Source organism: Rhipicephalus sanguineus, chromosome 2, assembly GCF_013339695.2.
Source record: "Rhipicephalus sanguineus isolate Rsan-2018 chromosome 2, BIME_Rsan_1.4, whole genome shotgun sequence".
NCBI classification, from domain to species: Eukaryota; Metazoa; Arthropoda; class Arachnida; order Ixodida; family Ixodidae; genus Rhipicephalus; species Rhipicephalus sanguineus.
The window spans coordinates 219474027-219494567 of record NC_051177.1 but is presented as its reverse complement, the minus strand read 5'-3'; the positions used below and the strand labels follow the sequence as shown (position 1 = coordinate 219494567).

Here is a 20541-nt window from a genome sequence, read left to right as displayed (position 1 = left end):
ATACAATTGCCTTTAGCAATGGCAGCAGCTTCAATGATTATGCGCGTGCTATCCTGGCGATGCCTAGCTAAAATCTGTGTGTTATCAAATGCTGGAGCGCACCCGCATTGTGAACAGTGCATTGCAAGAAAACCTTCTGTCCCTCTGCGTACCTTTTGGTTATGCTCTTGCAAACGTACATTAAGGCACCTGCCCGTCTGGCCGATATAAGTCTGTCCGCATGAGAGTGGAATGCTGTAAACAACGCTACTAGAGCAGTCAACGAATTTGTTCTTGTGGTTAATTTTGCATGCGCTTTCATCCCGTTATTAGAGGGTTGGTCCTGACACTCAGCTCGGACAGCTTGTGCGGTGCCGAAAATACGACTGAGATGCCCGCCTTTTCACCTATCTTTTTAGCTTGTGAGAATGCCATGCTTATACGGGATAACCGCCACCTTATTTCTCGCTGGTGCCTGAAGATCAGGAGACCTACTCGACGGCTTGAACTTTTCCCGCAGCTTGTCAGCGACAGAGACGAGAAGGTGACGGGGATAGCCGGCTGCCTTCAATCTGCCTATCTGCGAGAAGAAGCTGTCGTGAATGGAGTGATGGCAGGACTTAACAAGGGCGTTGTGCAAGCATGCTTGGATGATTCCCTCTTAACAAGTTTACTGTGAGCCGAAGTGTACGGCAGGAGAGGTTTTTTGGCGCGGGGCTCGTACTTCCAGCACACATGCCAGTTAAAAAAGGACAGTTTTAAGTCAAGATATTTGAGCACTCCCTCATCAGCGAGCTCATGTGTGATGACAAGCGGGTCAAGGCAATCCTCGAAAATTGACAAAGTACCGCGACACAAGGACCCAAAAGTGGCATCGTTACACTCAAACAAGACAAGATAGTCGTCCACGACCGGAAGCATTTTGCCACATTGGTTCCTTCCAATCTCGCTTCAAGCTTCCTATCAACATGGGCTAGAAACAAGTCACTTAGTATGGGAGCGATGCACGAACCGATACATACACCACTTTTCTGCAAGTACACACGCCCATTCCATTGTGCGAAGGTAGAGGTGAGGTACACTTTGAGTATATCAAGAAGCCTGCTATTGTGACACCGCACTCGTTTTGGAAAGCAACGGCGCCGAAATCAAGGATTGCTTGTTCAATGACACTCATGAGAGCGCGATGGGGGATAGAATAATAAAGGTCCTTGACGTCGATGGACATACCCTTGTACGATACAGTGTTATGCTCATTGAGGTACTCGATGACATCAGAAGAATAACACTGTATCGTACAAGGGTATGTCCATCGACGTCAAGGACCTTTATTATTCTATCCCCCATCGCGCTCTCATGAGTGTCATTGAACAAGCAATCCTTGATTTCGGCGCCGTTGCTTTCCAAAACGAGTGCGGTGTCACAATAGCAGGCTTTCTTGATATACTCAAAGTGTACCTCACCTCTACCTTCGCACAATGGAATGGGCGTGTGTACTTGCAGAAAAGTGGTGTATGTATCGGTTCGTGCATCGCTCCCATACTAAGTGACTTGTTTCTAGCCCATGTTGATAGGAAGCTTGAAGCGAGATTGGAAGGAACCAATGTGGCAAAATGCTTCCGGTTCGTGGACGACTATCTTGTCTTGTTTGAGTGTAACGATGCCACTTTTGGGTCCTTGTGTCGCGGTACTTTGTCAATTTTCGAGGATTGCCTTGACCCGCTTGTCATCACACATGAGCTCGCTGATGAGGGAGTGCTCAAATATCTTGACTTAAAACTGTCCTTTTTTAACTGGCATGTGTGCTGGAAGTACGAGCCCCGCGCCAAAAAACCTCTCCTGCCGTACACTTCGCTCACAGTAAACTTGTTAAGAGGGGAATCATCCAAGCATGCTTGCACAACGCCCTTGTTAAGTCCTGCCATCACTCCATTCACGACAGCTTCTTCTCGCAGATAGGCAGATTGAAGGCAGCCGGCTATCCCCGTCACCTTCTCGTCTCTGTCGCTGACAAGCTGCGGGAAAAGTTCAAGCCGTCGAGTAGGTCTCCTGATCTTCAGGCACCAGCGAGAAATAAGGTGGCGGTTATCCCGTATAAGCATGGCATTTCTCACAAGCTAAAAAAGATAGGTGAAAAGGCGGGCATCTCAGTCGTATTTTCGGCACCGCACAAGCTGTCCGAGCTGAGTGTCAGGACCAACCCTCTAATACGGGATGAAAGCGCATGCAAAATTAACCACAAGAACAAATTCGTTGACTGCTCTAGTAGCGTTGTTTACAGCATTCCACTCTCATGCGGACAGACTTATATCGGCCAGACGGGCAGGTGCCTTAATGTACGTTTGCAAGAGCATAACCAAAAGGTACGCAGAGGGACAGAAGGTTTTCTTGCAATGCACTGTTCACAATGCGGGTGCGCTCCAGCATTTGATAACACACAGATTTTAGCTAGGCATCGCCAGGATAGCACGCGCATAATCATTGAAGCTGCTGCCATTGCTAAAGGCAATTGTATCAGCAAACCTTCAATCGCCCTCACTGAAAAAGAAATAGATTACCTAAGTTCATCCGGCCAGATAACCTAGACATACTCTGGTTGCTTCTCCTGACGTCTTTCCGCGGTTTCGTGGTTTTTGCTTAATAATTCTTCTTGGCTCTTGGTTCCCTCTCCATGCCTGCCGTCATGCGCAATTCAAATGAGCGTTGATCACGTGTGCCTACTTGTTCTCGTTTTTCTATGTTTGTGTTAATAAATTTCAGTTGGAAGTCAGCGCTAGTCCTCGTCGTTTCTTCGTCCTTGTGTATTACACGCGCTGTTCACGTCAATATGGAATACCAACTAGCCCGGTCACACACCTTGCTTCGTAAAATAACAGCGCCAAAGACGACGGACGAACACACAGAGCGCTCGTTTGTCTCTGTGTTCGTCCGTCGTCTTTTGCGCTGTTATTTTACGATCAGGAACTAGCACACAAGTGATCATTTGCGCGTCGTACTGCAGCGTAAAGTGGTACCTAGTAGACGAAGTGTGACGCATGCAACAGCTTGTTTTGCTTTCGCGGGGGAAAAAAAAGACTGCGCGCTGCGCTGCAGAAGTTTACTTCGCTGCGTTACAGCAGTGTCGTGCAATGAAGTGCACTATGAGTGGAAAAAGGGTTTCGTAATAGTACATTCGCGGACGCGTCTTATAATTGCGAGCGCCGGTACTTCTAACGACTACTGGTAATCGTTGTTCAAAACTATTTATCACGTTACTTTGGCCCCGAACGGAAAAATTGTAAACCGCGAGCTTTTCTCGCGTGATATTGTTCAAGCAGTGCCAAAGACGGAGGTAGTAAAAAAGAAAACGGATTGTGCGCTGTCTCATATGCGGTGCATGATTTGATAACTTGCTTTTTCATGCGACATTTTTTTGCGGATGAGCATGTACAGTTATTACTGTAATGTTTTGCTCATTGAAGCGTTCCTGTCGCTGGGAGAGTGCCTCAACGTGTAAAAAGTGCACAAGTAGACCTTCTCAACCGTTTCTTACGTTGCTGCACCGATTTACACCCTCTTTTCAAGCCATTGAAAACATTGTGCATGTTTAACTGCATAAGAGAACTGCACTGCGGCTAAGCAGAAAAAAAAAATGCATATCTTGCTGTTTGTTCTAGTCCAGCCCCATCGCCATCGCTGCTCGTACGCGACCGTGGCGCCGCAGCGGAGCGCGGGCCACCCTAGCGCGGGTAATGCAATTGCGGGGTTTGATGAGAATTATAGTAATTGCTGCGGTGCGGTCTACGCCATTGAACTGTTTAACTGTTATTCACTGCCATTATGTGACTACTGTTGACTTGCATTCCATGCACTACAATATGGACCACTGCGGCGGCGAAGAAATCGCTGCGAGCTCAACAGCCATGGGTTTATCGATGTATCCAACTTGCTATTAACAATGTGCGCGTGCTCAAAAAGTTGTTGTTGATGTCGGTAAATCAAGAGGCCTGTGTCTCCGTCAGTACCAAGCGGAACCGCAGCAACTGCGCTAGCTTTCGTGCATACACAAGTAAGTATTGACTGTACGTTCTTGCTACTCGAAATGTTCTCTTGCACTGTGTGTTGTACGGTCTGTGATGGTTCTGCATGCATAGCGGAAAGTATGAGATAACTATGGTTACTGATCATTATCCCTACACCCGTGCAATTTTGTAATAATATCGCGCGAGCGTCGACGCTACGATACGGTAGATTTTGATATTGGAGAGAAGCAACGAGATCAGCGATACGACGATCAGCGTCACACCGGCTTTCTGAAGATGTGATCGCACAAATAAGGTTGATAGCGTGCACGAATCACTTAGCAAATAGTGCTGCATACGGCGCTTGCACATGGGTGTGCTCTCTGCGCTTGCGCATCATGCAGGAAATCTCGTTACTTCTTGCATATATTAGGCACTAGGGGTCAACGCTCGCGCGATATTAGTAAAATATTGCAAAGTTGTACAGAGCTCGACACGCGAACGCTTGAGCGGCAAGTTCGGGACTGCACACGTGGCGTCTAGCGATGAAGTCTGGTTTGAAATAGCCCAATCTAGTCGTGCATCACTCGTAGCTGCGCATGCTTAAATTTGGGTTCCAATACTACCTTGACTTGGGCGAGTCGTGTGTGTTTACATGTCTCTCCTGACTTCGTCTAAATCGCGCTGCATTCGTCCAAATAGATTAGGGTTACCTCAAGCCACGCATTATCAGTAAACGCCGTTTATGCAGTCTGAAATTGTACGGGGTCGTGGTCCTAGTCGTGCCCGTGAAGAGGCTTTTTGACCCCAGCCCTCAGCATCCCGAATGATGGAATGAATAAAGTTTCAAAGATAAATGCGGCGCTGCAGCGTTCTTGACAAGGGTGTTGAGCTCTATACGTGCGCGGGAGCGTTTTGTGGATGCCCAGGCACCCAGTCTGCAGTCTCCTGAATTCGCCGACATGATGTTGTGCGTGCGTCTAATATATGTGCAAAGTGGCCGCAAGTGCTCTCTTAGCGCAAATAAGGTCAGCATAGGCAACTGCCCCATAATTTGGTTAAGTTGTGCACTTTTTATTAAGAAAACCAGAGCATTAGCACAACACTAGCAGCAAAAAGGCATATTTTCTTGTGCCAGTCTTCGTCATTTGTAGCTCAGATGTTTTAACTGAAATCAATGCAGGATCTGCAATGGAAAGACAATAGATGGCTTGCAGGGGCATCACTGAAACCGCAGTGCCGTGTTGGAGTACCAGCATGGGGGGACACGGTGTTTGCAGTGTCACATTAATGTTATCAAAGCACCGCATGCAGGTCCGTTCTTTATTCATGCACAGAGGCGTTCTTGCCTCGTCATTATCACATTGAAGCAGGTTAACCGCAACCTGTTTGTCATCAAAGCTGCCATCGTGGAGTGCCAATATATTCAGAAGCTGCGTCCAGGACGTCACGTGCAAGCTATCTATAGGATTCAGTTTCTCCATGCATTTGCTCACCTTGAACAGGGCACCGTTTTATCATGAACATCTTTGTCACACCTGTCCATATTAAGACTGCTAACTGCTTAAGACAGATGTCTGGCAAGAGGATTCAGTTTCTCCATGCATTTGCTCACCTTGAATAGGGCACCGTTTTATCATGAACTTCTTTGACACCTGTCCATATTGGGACTGCTAACTGCTTAAGACATATGTCTGGCGAGTTTTCAAAAAGAATGCTTATGAGATAAACAGGCTTACGGAAAGTATTTACATTTTTGCAAGTGCATGCGTATGGCTAACAGGTAGTACATGGCAATAAATATTTACAGAAGAAAATTGGCAGCTACGTGACATTGAAGTTTGAAATTCAGTAGTTTACAACCACAACAGCAGCCAATAAATATAAGGCACTTCTATGACTCCAGTCTAAGGACTCGCATAACATTTACATTACTGCAGTCCACAAACCTCTGCCGTGCCATCACACTTATATAAACTGCTGTATTATTGGTTGAACTAGCATAGTGAGGTCTAGTTCCAGCCTGCCAAATCAATATAACATTATTTGTTTGGGCTGGTACAGCAGATGCTGTAGCAGGACGACTATTGCAACAACAGAAAATAGTTTGCAAGTGAAATTTTATTTATGCATATGAAGCACGTAGTGTCTCATTAATTTCACCTGTGTAGTCATGTCACTCAATACTGATGTTTTTTTTTTTGGGGGGGGGGGTTCAGTCATGGACATCGTAGGGCACCCTAATTTGTAACCTAAGTTGTGTGGCAAATTCTATACGACAAGACAAGGGCTTCAATAGGAATCATTGTTCATTAATGAGCTTTTGTCACGCTGGACATAATCCAACCACAAGACATCTGGAATGTTCATCCTCTGCAAGCATCATGTGCGTCTTATACCGGTGTCGCATGGGCACTTTTGATCGCGATCAGGGCTGATCTGGATTAGGCTCGATCCGGATAAGGAGCTGCTACACGGTCACATTTAATTGCGATCAAAAAGTATCACAATTCGTGCATCACGATTTGGCTGATGCCCATGCCAAACTTAACCTGGCTCAGGCTGCACCGCGTAGCAGCGACCAACTTGCTAATCGCGCTCAAGAAGTCCGATCCGGATCGGCCCCGATTGCAATCAAAAGTGCATGTGTCAGTGACAACTATATTAAATTGGCTGAACCATTTGCACGTTTGGTTATGGCATATGACTTCAAGTATTAACTGAGAATTATTTATTGTAAAAGGAAAGAGGTTGGAGAAGCATGTCGGTGAGGTTCCCAGTCCAGGGCTCCACAGGCCTCAGCAGCTGAGCCCGCCAAGCTTCGTTGAGGAGTGTTACTTGAGCCTCCTCTTCCTCGTCAGTGATCTGCTGGCCACGTTTGTTGGGAGCTAGGTTTCACTGTAGCAAAAAATGGATGCATTGACAGCTTTAGAATGTAGACTAAACTGTTGTGCCGCCCTGCAATAGGGCGCTTCGTGTTGAGATCATTGTCTCGTTACCAAGGAAGGGCAAAGTTCAAAGGGACACTGAAGAGAAACAATGAATCGGTTTAGATCGATAAACTGTGCTCCGAGAACTCTAATGTCGTTAATTTCGCCATCATAGGTTTACTAATAGAGGACAAAATCAAGTTCAAAGTTTCATTTTCAAATTTCGCACTGAAATCTCCCCGCGTGACGTCACGGATTTCAAAGTGTATTTATCGTATTTTGGCGCCATTGGCTCAACAAATTACAGCAAACTTGCTATGTTAAGTCCATGGCCCCCTCAGAGGACAATGTACTTCATTTTTACTGATTAGGAACTACATAGTAGGGTAGCCGCCGTCAAAAACGTGATGTCACAGCGAATGGTGCGGAAACTTCAAGGTGGCGTCGCCACCCACATTTTGTTTTCGCTTATTTTCTCGCTTACTAAGCGTCTTCTCACAGCAAGCTTGGTGTTTTTGGTATCGTGAAAGAGTACTTTACTAATATGAGAAAAATCGCTTTGCTCTTTAGTGTCCTCCCTTTAACGTCCCCAAAGCTGGGGGACCAGTTTTCTGGGAAGGGGGAAGAATTTCCCTGTAAATCTTTATAAGAATACATACCGTATTTACTGGATTGTAACGTGACGGGTGACTTTTCATTGCGTCCAGGAAGAAAAAATAGAATTTCGGTATTCGATTGCAACATGAGGGTTGACTTTAGTAGCAAAAATACGGAAAAAAAAAACTCGCGTTACATTCAGGAAAATATGGTAGGTTGGTGGATATGCCTCTTTGAGGAATGAGAGAAAGAAGATATGGATGGCCGCTAACAGTTTATCTACCTGCGCCTCACCCAAGACTGGCTCAGCAAACACAGTGGAAGCCCTAGCGCAAACCCTCACAAAACCAAAGAAGCCATGAGGCAGGGGTTTTACACCATCACGGACTCTCAAGTCTAAATGTTTGTATTAATAGCCAGTCTCCAGTAGGTTCACTCTCAGGCAGAAAATAAATCCACGCATTCCTTAAAGGGATTGACAACTACCCTAGGTGATGCAAAATTATACAAAGTCCATTAACTGGTGACTGAATCAAACATGCTGGTCGCCATTTACATAGAATAAATTCTAGTAAGGGTAACAAATGTTTAACAAAAGACCACTTGCTGATAATTTCCGGGGTTTTATGGCCAACAGTGCAACATGATCATGACTGATGCATGCCATCGTGGATAGCTCCATAGAATTTCGCTGCATGGGGTTCTTTAATGTGCACTGATAACACATAGTACACAGGCCTCTAGTGTTTAACCGCCGCAGTCGGGATCGGCACCGTGTCATACACAATGTAATTAAGTTTACTTATCTTCTGGTGGTTCGCACTGGAGTGGAAGACTGCGTAATTTGGTCTGCTTGCTGCCTAATTTTGTCCACACTTCCACCAAAAATATACTGTACATTACGTTTTTGTATTAGAAAGTGGTTACCAATAAGATTTATTCACAAGGAAATAAACATGTGCATGGATTAGAAACCTAATAGAACAAAAGATGAATTTTACCGGCTTTTTTTTTGGGGGGGGGGGGGGTGTTAGATGCAACATTAATGAGAAATAGACAATCAAGCCCAGGAGAGTATAGGGGATGTTATTTATAGTAATTATGATGCAAATGTGAAGAAAGTAAACTGGACGAAAAGATAACTTGTCACTGGCAGGGACCGAACCTGCAACCTTCGAATAACGCGTCCGATGCTCTATCAGTTCAGCTACGGCGGCAGTCATCCTCCCGTCCACTTTAACGGGTACTTGGGAGTGTTAATCACCCCTCTCGTAGTCATGATGGCGAGTGTGGAACACTCTTGTTCTGCCTGCTAGCGTTATGTAGCACGTGAGCTCTTTACGAGCTGGTAGCTGACCAAAAGTCCCTTGCATACTACCTGAAGGCATGGAGTCTGCCATAACGAGACGCTTGCCTAATAGAGCATCAAGCACCTAACGTTCGAGATCAGCTGTTTGTGAGGAAAATCATGAGGCATTTTTTTACTGCAAACAAGTGTCTAGAACAAAAACAAGTATAAAATTTTCATTTAACTAGAATTAAATGACATGAAGTTTTGCAAATCAGCCAATAATATTTTATTTCTTTCCCAGATTTGCTTTAACATTCATTCACTCTCTCGATGTGACATTTCCTTTTTATACAAGATATCTTGAACACCATTTATCCCAAAGAATCAGGCTGCTGAGTCAAGGAACCATGTACCTCACAGCAGCTGCTGTCTTTATATGGGATACACATTACATATAAAGGTTTTCTGCCCTCCCTATACTCGCATTTATGAAAGACCAGAGAAATATAGTACGCAATATTTGCAAAGTGTCGTGCTAGGCAAGCACACAATCACACGGCAACGAAACAAATAAAAGTCCAACTATTCTAGCCAGAGCAGACAACCGCTACAATACAGCAGACAACCGCTAGACTTCAACTCAGTTGAAGTCTAGCGGTTAGGGGGGGGAGGAGGGGGTAGTGATTCTTAATAATAAAAAAAAAAAACAGGAAGGGAAGAAAAATAACAGCCCCGCAACTGTCTATCTCTGGGGTGACACCTCAGCAGTAGTTCTCAGGCGGAAGATAAGGAGGGGTTAAAAGTATAATAGGAAAGAGTGGGGTGTCCGGTCAACAGAGTTCAGGGACGGGGCCACGACCGGCCAGGGGCACGGGTACATCACGGAAAGGCGAACCTTGGTCGGTGAGAGGTACACGGCTTGGCGGACGAGGCAACCATCACGGCATGACAATCGGCGAGAGGAAGACTAGGCATCGTGGACGACGCAACCGTTGCGCATGAATTCCACGGAGCAAATCACCTCTAGCGGTTGTCCTGTATCTTTCTCTGTAGTCCTTGTGTGTGTTCGCTAGTAATATGGAAGCATTCAATCAGTACCAACTAGCCCAGCTAAATGCATTAACGAGTTGCTATTTGTGGCACAACCATTGGTAGACAAGAAATCTTGGTAAAGCCATGTGGCTGGTACACAGAGCCCTTGCTAGATGCCTCGCCGATGTGGCTTTACCTCTCGCAAGCAACAATTAGGGCCCGCAGGGTTCATACAGGTTTCAAAGAAGAAAATTCAAGGGTATTCAAGGAATTTCAAGAGCCTGTCGCACGTTTTTCAAGGACTAAAAAACGGCATCCACATGATGATTTGAAGTGCGGCGCACTTTAGGGGCCCGGCTTGTCGTCCATCCATACATCTCGTGGCGTAGTCAGGCTCACAGTAAAGAGCTCAGTGAAGGCCATAACAAGGCTAGCAATGCTCAAAATCACGTTAAAATGAAAGAACCAGTTTTAAAATAATATAATTAACAGAAGTTACAAAGAAGTAATTGCTGTAATTAACTTAACACAGTAAAACATTTTGGAAACATGTGAGTGACTCCGGCGTTGCACAAGAGAGAGCGCCGCCGTCTCGCCAAGTGCGCGATGGCTCCTCCCACCGGCACCTACTCTGGCGGCCAATTAGCACGTGCTGTGTTGCAACCGCACCTGCACGGAACCTTTATAAACCACTCCTCACATTTCCACCTAAATTCTCCGTATGGATCCAGCTGTGCCAGAGTGCATCGAGCGTCAGCGAGCGCTGGCTCGCGCAAGACAGCGTCGACGCCAGACAAATTCTAAGGTGAAGGCTCACAAGCAGCCGCCACTTGACAAGAGCAACAACAGCCACTGCCTCTCCATGTGAACTCCCAGTGAGCAGCTGCAGAACGTAAGGGATGACAACAGAACCCCGGCATCGTTAAAGCTAGGACCGCTGCGGCTCGTTAGTGCAGGCAAGCCGATCCTAAACTCAAGGTAAAGCAAGCACAAGTGAAACTTCTACAGCACCAGACTAATTCAACCATGGTGCGTGAGAAGGTAGCTGCCGCGCAATGTCAAATGCGCCAGAATAACTCAACTACCTTTCCTGTGTGCAACAACACCAGCAACAATACAACCATACTATAACAGCATTTAATCGTCATTACACATTACCGCTCAGAACATAACATTAAAACCTCACGATACCATAATACCCACATTGCAACAACAACAATTGTTAGCATCAATAACAATAGGGGGTATGCACTTGACGTCATCCGCGAGGAGCGCTAGCGGTGGGGTTGCCATTTTGACGGTCCACGCACTCTCCGCACGTGCTGTGTCAGAGATCCGTACGGCACAAATGACTAGAGACCTCCGTAACACCTCCTGCACGCCTACGCACGGACGGCGTATACGAACAGACCTCCAAGATGGCACGGCGATGGTGTTGCCACCTTGCGGATCAAGGCTCAGTGCATGCTACCTATAACAGCGCAACGGGAATTGTTGGGTGCCTAGTGCTACGCACTTCCTCAGGTTTCACAATAGTGGACAGTGTGTCTACCAACCTGTAAAAGTCAGGAAATTTGGACACATCTCGAAATGTCAGGGACTAGTCATGGAATTTCTGAAAAACCTGGCCAGGTCATGGAAACTGACAGCAGTCTGTGTGACCGTCATGGAAATAATCTTTACCTTTTATCAGAGCTTGAAAAATCGCTCCTTTGGCTGCAGTGACAGTGAACACCTAAGCAGAAGCGTTAAAAAAAAAGAGACAGTGCATAACTGTTGCTTCTACAGATCACAGAGCATCTCTCAAATCCCAAGCACGACGTTACTCACGCCGATAAGTTTGTGCATCCTTGTCTTGGTCATAATCTCGGCTCAGCTTGAAAGCATGCTGGATAGGCTAGAAGTACCATCAGCAGAGGCTCACCAGGCCATGTCAAGCTTATTCAATGGCAATGAAACAGAAAATGTCCTCAGCTATACACTTATTGCTGGTAGCTCGGGTTTCAAGGGTAGCATGGCATAACTGCAGCTATACATCTCATTTCGGTTTCTTGAAATCGTATTATTAAATCTGTGATTATTTTTGAGCATCGTGTCTATCGAAGAGTACGTAAACGAAAGGAATGCACCGACCTCCATGATTCCTCCACGGAATTGAGGAAACTGTTGCCTCCTGATACGGCAATGGTGCTGCCCCACCGTCTGTTGCAGCATGACAAATTCCTCTGTGCCACCACAGAAAAAACACAAAAACACATATACCAGACACACAAACTGTGCTCATGTGTGGGTTGTGTGGTTGCACAGGGTTTTACTTTTTGTTAAGATGCACCAACTTGCCCAACAACAAGTTCATCTAAACTACAGAGGTCAGTCATACATGCAAGCGTGCTTGACCAGCACTGCAAAAGTGCGTTTGCAGGGGTGAGACAGCTGCGCATATTGCGCATTTTTGATACAATTCCGCTTTCCTGCGCCAAGCTGCTCCAAAAGCATGAAAATCGCAAAAATTGCGCCGAACTGCTCCAAAACAGCCTCGAAAGCCAGAATTTCTATGCCCACCTCAGCTTCGTTGGGAAAAAAGGCAGAGTTGACAACATGATTTTCCAATTTGCACCTATAGCAGCGACTGGGATACCAAGAAAATGAGACGTTCGCAAAACGCATAGACGCGCCCAACCGTGCTTCTATGCACCTTTCTAACGAGGGCTCCCATGATGCCGCCATAACCTCCTCTGAGTTGTTGTAAATATACATGGCGCCCCAAAAATGTTCTGCCGTGCCCCGAGCGTGCTGCTGCTTCTCGCTAGGCTGTGTCTTCTGGCGCTATGAAGTGGCATGTGTAGTGGGAATGGCTCTCAGTTTCTTCATTGTGCATAGCATGCTCCTCCGGTCACAATGCTGCTGCACGTCGACGCGCAATGCACGTCGACGCTGCTGCGTGTGGTCACCTACGCGCGCATTGGCTGTGGGAGTTTTGTACCGTTACGACCCATACCGTGCACGGGAGAGGCATCACCCTTGTTGCATCAACGCGGCGACAACTAGCTTCCTGCATACGGCGCGTCTCTGAGATGCTCTGGCGGTTTTTCACGCCGAAGCTGGCAGCGGACTGATGCGAAGCGCCTACGTGTAAGTGTGAAATATGCTTACAACGGCGCTATGCTCGCAGTACCGTACGCAATAGTCAGTGCGAGATAGCTTTATGAGATAGTAAATGCGGCGAGGTATCTTGGCGCCCGCGCCGCGCTCTCAAAGGCGGTTCCGCACGAGGGGGCAGCGAACGGCGGTAGCGTGCCTTTGTTCTCGCCTGTTCAAAGCGTGCAGTAGGTTTGACGCTACGCCAACTGCGCGGCCGAGCTGAAGGCGCTTATTGTGATGTCCTCCTTACAAACACTGACCTACAGGAAGCTCTGGAAAAGCTTGAAAAGCTAAATAAGCAGATCTACAAAAAAAATATCACAGTTTCGCCGCAAGGGCGAAGCAATGAATGCGATAGCAAGAAATCGAAATGTCACACGAAGAACCAGAAGCAGCTCGATACTTGCAGTGTGCTGCTGAAGCACAAAAAAGGATGCCCTAAATGAATGCACAGGCATGCACAGGGCAAGCGTGAACTGACAACTGTCACAGTTGTTACCCCTATGTGCTTGATCAACACGCTGCAAGTGTCGACAATGGAGAATCAGACGCTTCCTTGCTTGACCCTTAATTCTTGGCTCTTACCCACTACGGGGGATTGGCCATGAAACCGGCGGTTAATAAGTGGGGAAATTTAGAATTTAGACGCTCTTAGATATTTCTTCTTCTTTTAAACTGTGGCGCATGGAGTGACCCTCTGCGTCTCCTACCACAGGGGGCATCTGATGCAAGGTGCGCCCGGTGTCCTTTGTCTTTTTTTTTCCTTCCACATCCCATGTGGGTACAGAAAATGGCCACTTTGTCGTGCGCATCTCAAGGGCAGTATTCGAAATGAAAGAAAATTAGGAGCGCTGCGTCTGCAAGTGACGACAATCGAGAATCAGACACTCTTAGATATTTCTTTTTCTTTTAAACTGTGGCGCGTGGAGTTACCCCGTGCGTCTCCAGCCACACAGGGGCGTCTGATGCAAGGTGTTCCTAGAGTTACTGTATATGCTACCTTTAGGTAGCAGAGTTGCGCATCTGTCTTCCAACGCCGCTAGCAACCATGCATTGCAGAGAAGCTGCCGCTTGGGCCAATTTTTTATTTCTCGACGCCGCCGCTGCAGCGAACTGAATTAACACTAGCCATCGACAGCCAATGTTTATCGCCGGTCTTCGACACGCCAGGCAGGCTAACCGGCGACACGGTAGGCATGTCGCCTGCAAAAACGAAGTGCGACTTCACCGCATAGCTGTGGTTGCTAGCCGGACCTATGCACTACTCTGCTACCTAAAGGTAGCATATACAGTGACTCTAGGTGTTCCCGGTGTTCTTTTTTTTTTTTTTCTTCCTCATCACGAGTGGGTACAGAAAAGGCCACTTTGTCGTGCGTGACTCAGGGGCAGTTTTCAAATTGAAAGAAAATTAGGAGCGTTGCGTGATAGAAAACACGCTCACGCTCCTCCGAGATTTGCTTACCACCAGCGGTACATGGTGTATATAAATAGCTCGCCGTTATTTCGCCGGTGCATACGTGGCGTGTGGCTGTTGTCTAACGCAGCACGCTGGGGAGCGAGGGGTTGCTGGTTCAAATCCGCGGTCCGGTACTTCAGAACTTTTCTCTTCTGCTTTATTTTTCTTTGTGCCTTTTTTATATATACACATACATATACATATCCGGGACATGACGGCGTCGACAGACGGCGACTACAAAAATCAGCCAAGAGTGTCCATATAATAGCTATCGCAATAAAATCAGTTCCACCACTAGTGAAGCAATGAATGCGATAGCATCAAATTGTAATATTATACGAAGTAAGGCTGGCAGCTAACCAACACTTATGGATCCGATCTCGCGTAACTACAAAACGCTGGTGTAAGAGAATACGGCTGCTCAAAGGAGAGAAGCGCTGAGATCACAGCACTTAGAAGGGCATACGAGCCATTTGTGATGCCAGCCGAGATCGCGACCGCGCCCTTAAAGTCAAAGTCTACAGTTGCTGCTTGAGGGACACCCCCCCCCCCCTCGCGTTCCTTCGTGCTCCTTCAAGAGGGGCGGCGCATTTCCTCTCTGCATGAGTGGGAACGGTCGGCTCTTTACATCTCTGCCTCAGCCACGTTCGTCGCCCTCGCTCGCACGCTCTTACCTAAGGGTAAAACATGATGCGCGCAGGATGTTATCGATTTGGACTTTGTACGGAACATGACTGCGATGCCGACGGCAAAAACCTGTTCAGAATGTCCATATAATTGCTATCGAAATAAAAGCCAAAGCAGTAATCTGCTAAAAAAGGCCTACTGCTATGTAATTGCAATTCTTGTGCAATCACTTTTTTTTTTGCTTTTTTCACATCTTTATGATGTGAACCTAGTTTGCAGAACCTTTTTCATGCGTTTCTTGCCCGGGCTAGATAGGTCGTATAATATTTAAAGAGGTAGTATAGTTCATAACTGGCGATACATTCTCCAAAGGCTGCTTCTGTGTTACGTTTATCCTAGGCCAACTTAAATATGTACTTGTCCCCCCAAGTTGCTACAAATCTGTTTTTCAAGCTCCTGAGATGACAAAAAAATTCCGTTAACTGCTCCAAATCAGGGTTCTTCTGCTCCAAAATCGAAATTTTGCTGCTCAAAACTGCTCCCAAATCAATTTCAGCCGTCTCACCCCTGTGTTTGTGAAAGTTTGATTGCACAAGAGAGCTCTTAGTGACACTGTGGGTGTAACTATGGTAAATTTCTCATAAATAACTAATGCTCAACACTTCTTGGGCAAAAATTCCTTAGACAACGGACGAAACAGACAGACGGGCGCAAGAAGTGTTGATCATGGAGTACCACCTAGCTCGAACCCACACCTTGTTGAACTAATGCTGTTTGTGAAGATGGCACATTGCCTTTCATATTGAAATTCTTCCGTGGAGTGTACGATGAGGTGTCCAGAGGAGGTGGTGTTGCAGAAGTTGACATAACAGACAAGATGATCGACATGGTTTGAAGTGCCAGCATCGGATGGAAAGGAGACATGGAGAGGAAATTGAAGGAACAGTTGGACTTATCGGATGTTGAAAGAAAGAAGATAACTGGCTTTTGTGAACGAGATTGAATCATAAGAAGCTAAAGCTGATAGAAGACACACGACTTCAAGACTTTATGGTGCAGCAACAGCTTGAATCTTTGACAGTAAAACCATTGCCAATGCAAATAAACCAGATTTTCTGTTTGTAGATAGTTATTGTTTTTTTAAATATTTTGTTTATTGTAAAGGATGCTTTCAGCCAATGTAATAAAGTGGCATGGCTTGCAGTTTACGTGAGTGCTCCATCTTTTTTGAAACCACTCGAGGGTTTGTTTCCAGTGCACAGAGTTTTACAAGCAGACTTACCAGTCATGTAATTTGCTTAGAATCATCATGGAAAAGTCAGGTAATTTGGAAAGATTTGGTAGATACTCTGAGTGGAGCTGCATTTCTGTTTTTCTGTACTATGACAATGTTTCAAATACTGACTAAAGTTATCGCACTTATACAGTTAGAACTCAATTTAATGAAGTTGTGGCGACACACTGCGCACAAACCGATGCAGCCTCCACCTCGTCACTAGCTAGCCCAGCATGACACGGCTGCATGCTGCACTACGCCTCCGATAAGGGCCAGCGCCACCGCAGCATCATCGGAGGCTTGCGTCACCGACGGTGGCTATAAACCCAAGCTGCCCAGCTCGGAAGCTCCCATTCCTTCGCTACCCAACTGAGCGCAGCGTCAGTATGCTCGCCCCGCTCCTGCTACTACGCTAATAAACAGTCGTTACGTTTTATATTGGGATGCGTCCTTCCATCTACACGGCATCCCACAAAGTCATCACCACGTTCGAATTACTTAGTTAAATCGGGAAGGGGGTTTTTCAGTCCTTCGAAAACTTAAACTGAACAGACACACCCAAAATCTACCACAGCATTGTTTTTGCTGCTAACCACGCATCCTTGTGAGAAAAGTGTGTTCAGATTTACCGAACGTTGAGCCTCACGTATGTGGTCCAGGCAAGGGAGGCCAGGTAGACAGTCACATGAAATATGACATGCAGCCGAAATGCAAGGGAAGAACGAATGCAGCGATTTTCCGAGCAGGGCGAGCACGAAAGTTGCGAGATGATCAGGGTCATCTGTCGCATAAATCACGAATTAATGAAAGCACACAGTAGTGTTCCTGTGGGAGCGCTGACGGGAATAAACCACCGCCACCCGTAGTACCACCTGGTACGTAACAGCGAGACTGTTGAGTCCACTGTGCATGTGAGTGCATGTGAGTAACGTGTATCCTTGTCAAAATAAATCCAGGCTTGTGACTATAGGCAACAGGTGTTTTAACACCATAGCATTAGTGTCCACGCTTGAAGAAAACAGCCATCTGTGTAAAAAAAAAAGGCAGAAAATTAGTGCTTCTTTTTACTTATTAATTTCAGAAAAACTTTTTAAATCGGTTTTGGTTCCAAGTTAGTTTTGTTAGTTCGGATTGAAACAACACTGTACCTTACGAGTAGCTGCCGGCGTATACAAATTTCTTCTTTAGACTGGGAACTACTGAAAATTGGGTTTTGTTAGTTTGAGTTTTAACTGTATACTGTCACGTGGTCATGACGTAGACGAAGGCACCAGTCGGCGTGTCGAAGATGACACTCTTTATTTGGCCGAACTTGTGGCCGGGAAACGGAAAGTTAAACTATAGCATACACACTGTACACTGATAGCGGCAAACAGAGCATCGGCCGTCGATAAAACTCATCATGGCTGGGACGCGCTGTCTTTTACACATCATGCATTGAACTTTCCAGCCTTATCACTGGTGGTCGCGCAAGCTCTGGAATAATCTTGACTATTCACCTCATGTGCGCAATCTTGACAAATTGATCTACTACAGTCTGGAATGTTCCCAGACATTCTGGTGCGGTCCGCGCAAGACAGCGATTACACGTGCAACGGACAAGTTACAAAAACATAGCAAAAGAAGCGCGCGTGGCATTGCCCCCCTCTGAAAAAGCATCGTCCCGATGCTTGTGACAGAACATAGAAGGGGTAAAAACAAGTGCCTACGCAAATAAGTTACAATAGAAAAGCAAAAAGTAGAGCCCACAGGTTCACTAACGCGTAAAAAACGGCTTAAGGCGCATGACATGGATGACTTCAGGTCGTGCACGGCCTCGCTGGGAGTTCGTAATGCCGTCTGAGATGATCTCGTAGTCTAGAGCGCCGAGACGTCGAAGCACCTTGTATGGCCCGAAGTATCGCCGAAGAAGTTTTTCACTGAGTCCACGTCGGCGTATCGGAGTCCAGACCCAAATAGGGTCACCGGGCTGGTATTCCGCGTGGCGTCGCCAAAGATTATAGTGGGGCTCTTCGATTTTCGGACTTCTGGCAGTTCTCTGGCAGCCAGAGATAGCCAGAGGGTCAGCCAGCAAGTTCCGGTCGAGACAGGAAGCAGCGTCTTGGTCACGTGTGTGGGAAGCCCGAGACAACCCGAAGCTGCCCCAAGATTACAAAATCGAACGCTGGGACAGCCAGCGTAAACGTAAAGAAACGCTACCGCCGTGGCAACAAACGAAACTTTGCGCTGCGTGCGCGTTGGTTTTTCTGCATTGCCCGCTTGAAAATATGTGGCTAGGTTTGCTGAAGAGCTGAAGTGATATTCTCGAGCATACGGATTTGGGATACGATCACGTACGTTCGCAAAATCGTGCGCAACTCGCCCCGTCCGCGAACAAAACAGCCAGCTGGCGCACGGCGCCACGAAAGCGATGCAAGGTGAGCTACCGCGCCGCTAACGGCTTAACCAGCTCACGTCTGCTTAGTACGTGTAACAGTCGCTGCACAACACGACGCGAAAATCTCGCGAAAGTGATCGTGTCCCCAAAAGAGCTCGAGGATCTACCGCGTACTACGTCGCACACACGCTTGACCAGCTTGCGTTTTGTCATAACTCGAGACATGCGGCGGTATGGGTACCACGAGTGCGCGTTATATCTAAAATAAACTTCTGTGTGACGCGTCTTCGACTCGTTTTGGCAGATGTTGCCTGAGCCTCTTTTCCAGTCCTAAGTGGCAGTCCAAAAATCTCATGTACTAGCTCAGCTTTTATTTGAGCCGACGATGAAATAAGCAGCAAAATGATGTGTACATTTCTGAATTCATCTTCGTTTTTTCACATCGACGCGTCGTAGCATAACATAATACGAAGTACGCTCGCACGCCGTTCGCGACCAACGAGGATCACACAAAAAACAATGTCGCGATCGCTTTTATTCGATCAGTGCATTTTATCAACATCGAAGACCTAGCTAGCTGAAATAGTTAAGTTCTGACGGGGTTCACGCGCGCAAACATACGACGGAGCGAAATAGGTAGTTCGATCACAATCGTCTCAGCTAAATGCACATAAAGCACACACGACACCACAATCGAATACTACTATGAAAAAATAAACTCGAAGGGGGTCTCCATGCGTTCGTACGAACGTGTACATAACTTTTGGGACATGTGCACGACGCAGTTAGAATGGTTAGAACGCGACAGTTCGCCGTGTTGTTCACGGAAGGAAACTTCACGGGACACATAAGAAAAGCAATAAACATTAGCTCCAAATGCTCGCCGCCACTCGTAATCGCGCCATCTCGCACGGCGGGACGGCGCCGAGCGGCCCGAGCGTAAGGACAAGCAAAGGTGTAGTCCGCAAGCGCCCGCATTGCAATCCGTCGAGTCCTCACAAAGATGGCGGCGAGCGCGTATCGTCTCTTTTCGGCGTCTGCTAGCCCGAAACCTTCCAGAGAGCTTCCACGACTAAATTGTCCTGGAAGGTTCTGGCGACCCTTGGGCTCCCCGCGGGTCGCCAGAACCGTCCAACCCGAGAAAAACGAACGCCAACCGGAAGTGCGCCGCGGGGGGGTCGGAGCAACCCGAGAAAAACGAGCGCGCTCTGGCTGGCTCTGGCAGCCCGCGGGTAGCCAGAAGTGGAAAATCGAAGAGCCCCAGTGACGGCTGTCGATCATCTGCTGGTTCCTGATACGCAGGCGGGCGAGCTGTCGAGCTTCTTCGGCATGTTGCAAATGAGTGGCGACGTCGAGATTGTCTTCGTCGGTGGTAGCTGCGTGGTTTCTTGTATTGCCGTGTTGTATGCGAAGGTCACGTACGGAAAGATGGCATCCCACTTCTTGTGCTCGACGTCGACGTACATGGCCAGCATGTCGGTGATGGTCTTGTTTAGACGCTCTGTGAGGATGGCAGCTGTTTTCCGTGGGTCCGGGTGAACTCCAGACTTGCTAATCACGTGGCCCAAGAACAAGAGCTCCTCATACGCGACGCGGCACTTTTTTCTGGCTTCAGGGTGAGTCCAGAGGTTTTGATTGCTTGAATTACAGCCTCAAGGCGCTGCAGATGCTCGTCGAAGGTTGAGGCAAACCCAACGATGTCGTCCAAGTACACGAGGCAAGTTTGCCACTTCAAGCCTGCCAGTACTGTATCCAGAACGCGTTGGAAAGTCGCAGGCGACAAGCAAGGACCAAAGGGCATGACCTTGAACTCAAAGAGGCCGTCTGGTGCTAT

At 47.1% G+C, this 20541-nt stretch overlaps 1 long non-coding RNA gene across 1 annotated transcript; it reads right to left on the bottom strand.

Moving 5' to 3' along the window:
• Positions 1-6694: 6694 nt before the first annotated feature.
• LOC119384095 (uncharacterized) lies at positions 6695-17056 on the bottom strand. Its single transcript, XR_005181852.1, has 3 exons — positions 16960-17056; positions 11964-12055; positions 6695-6878 (listed from the first exon to the last, which is right to left on the bottom strand). It is a non-coding gene; the product is annotated as an uncharacterized LOC119384095 (long non-coding RNA).
• Between the last annotated feature and the right edge of the window lie 3485 nt (positions 17057-20541).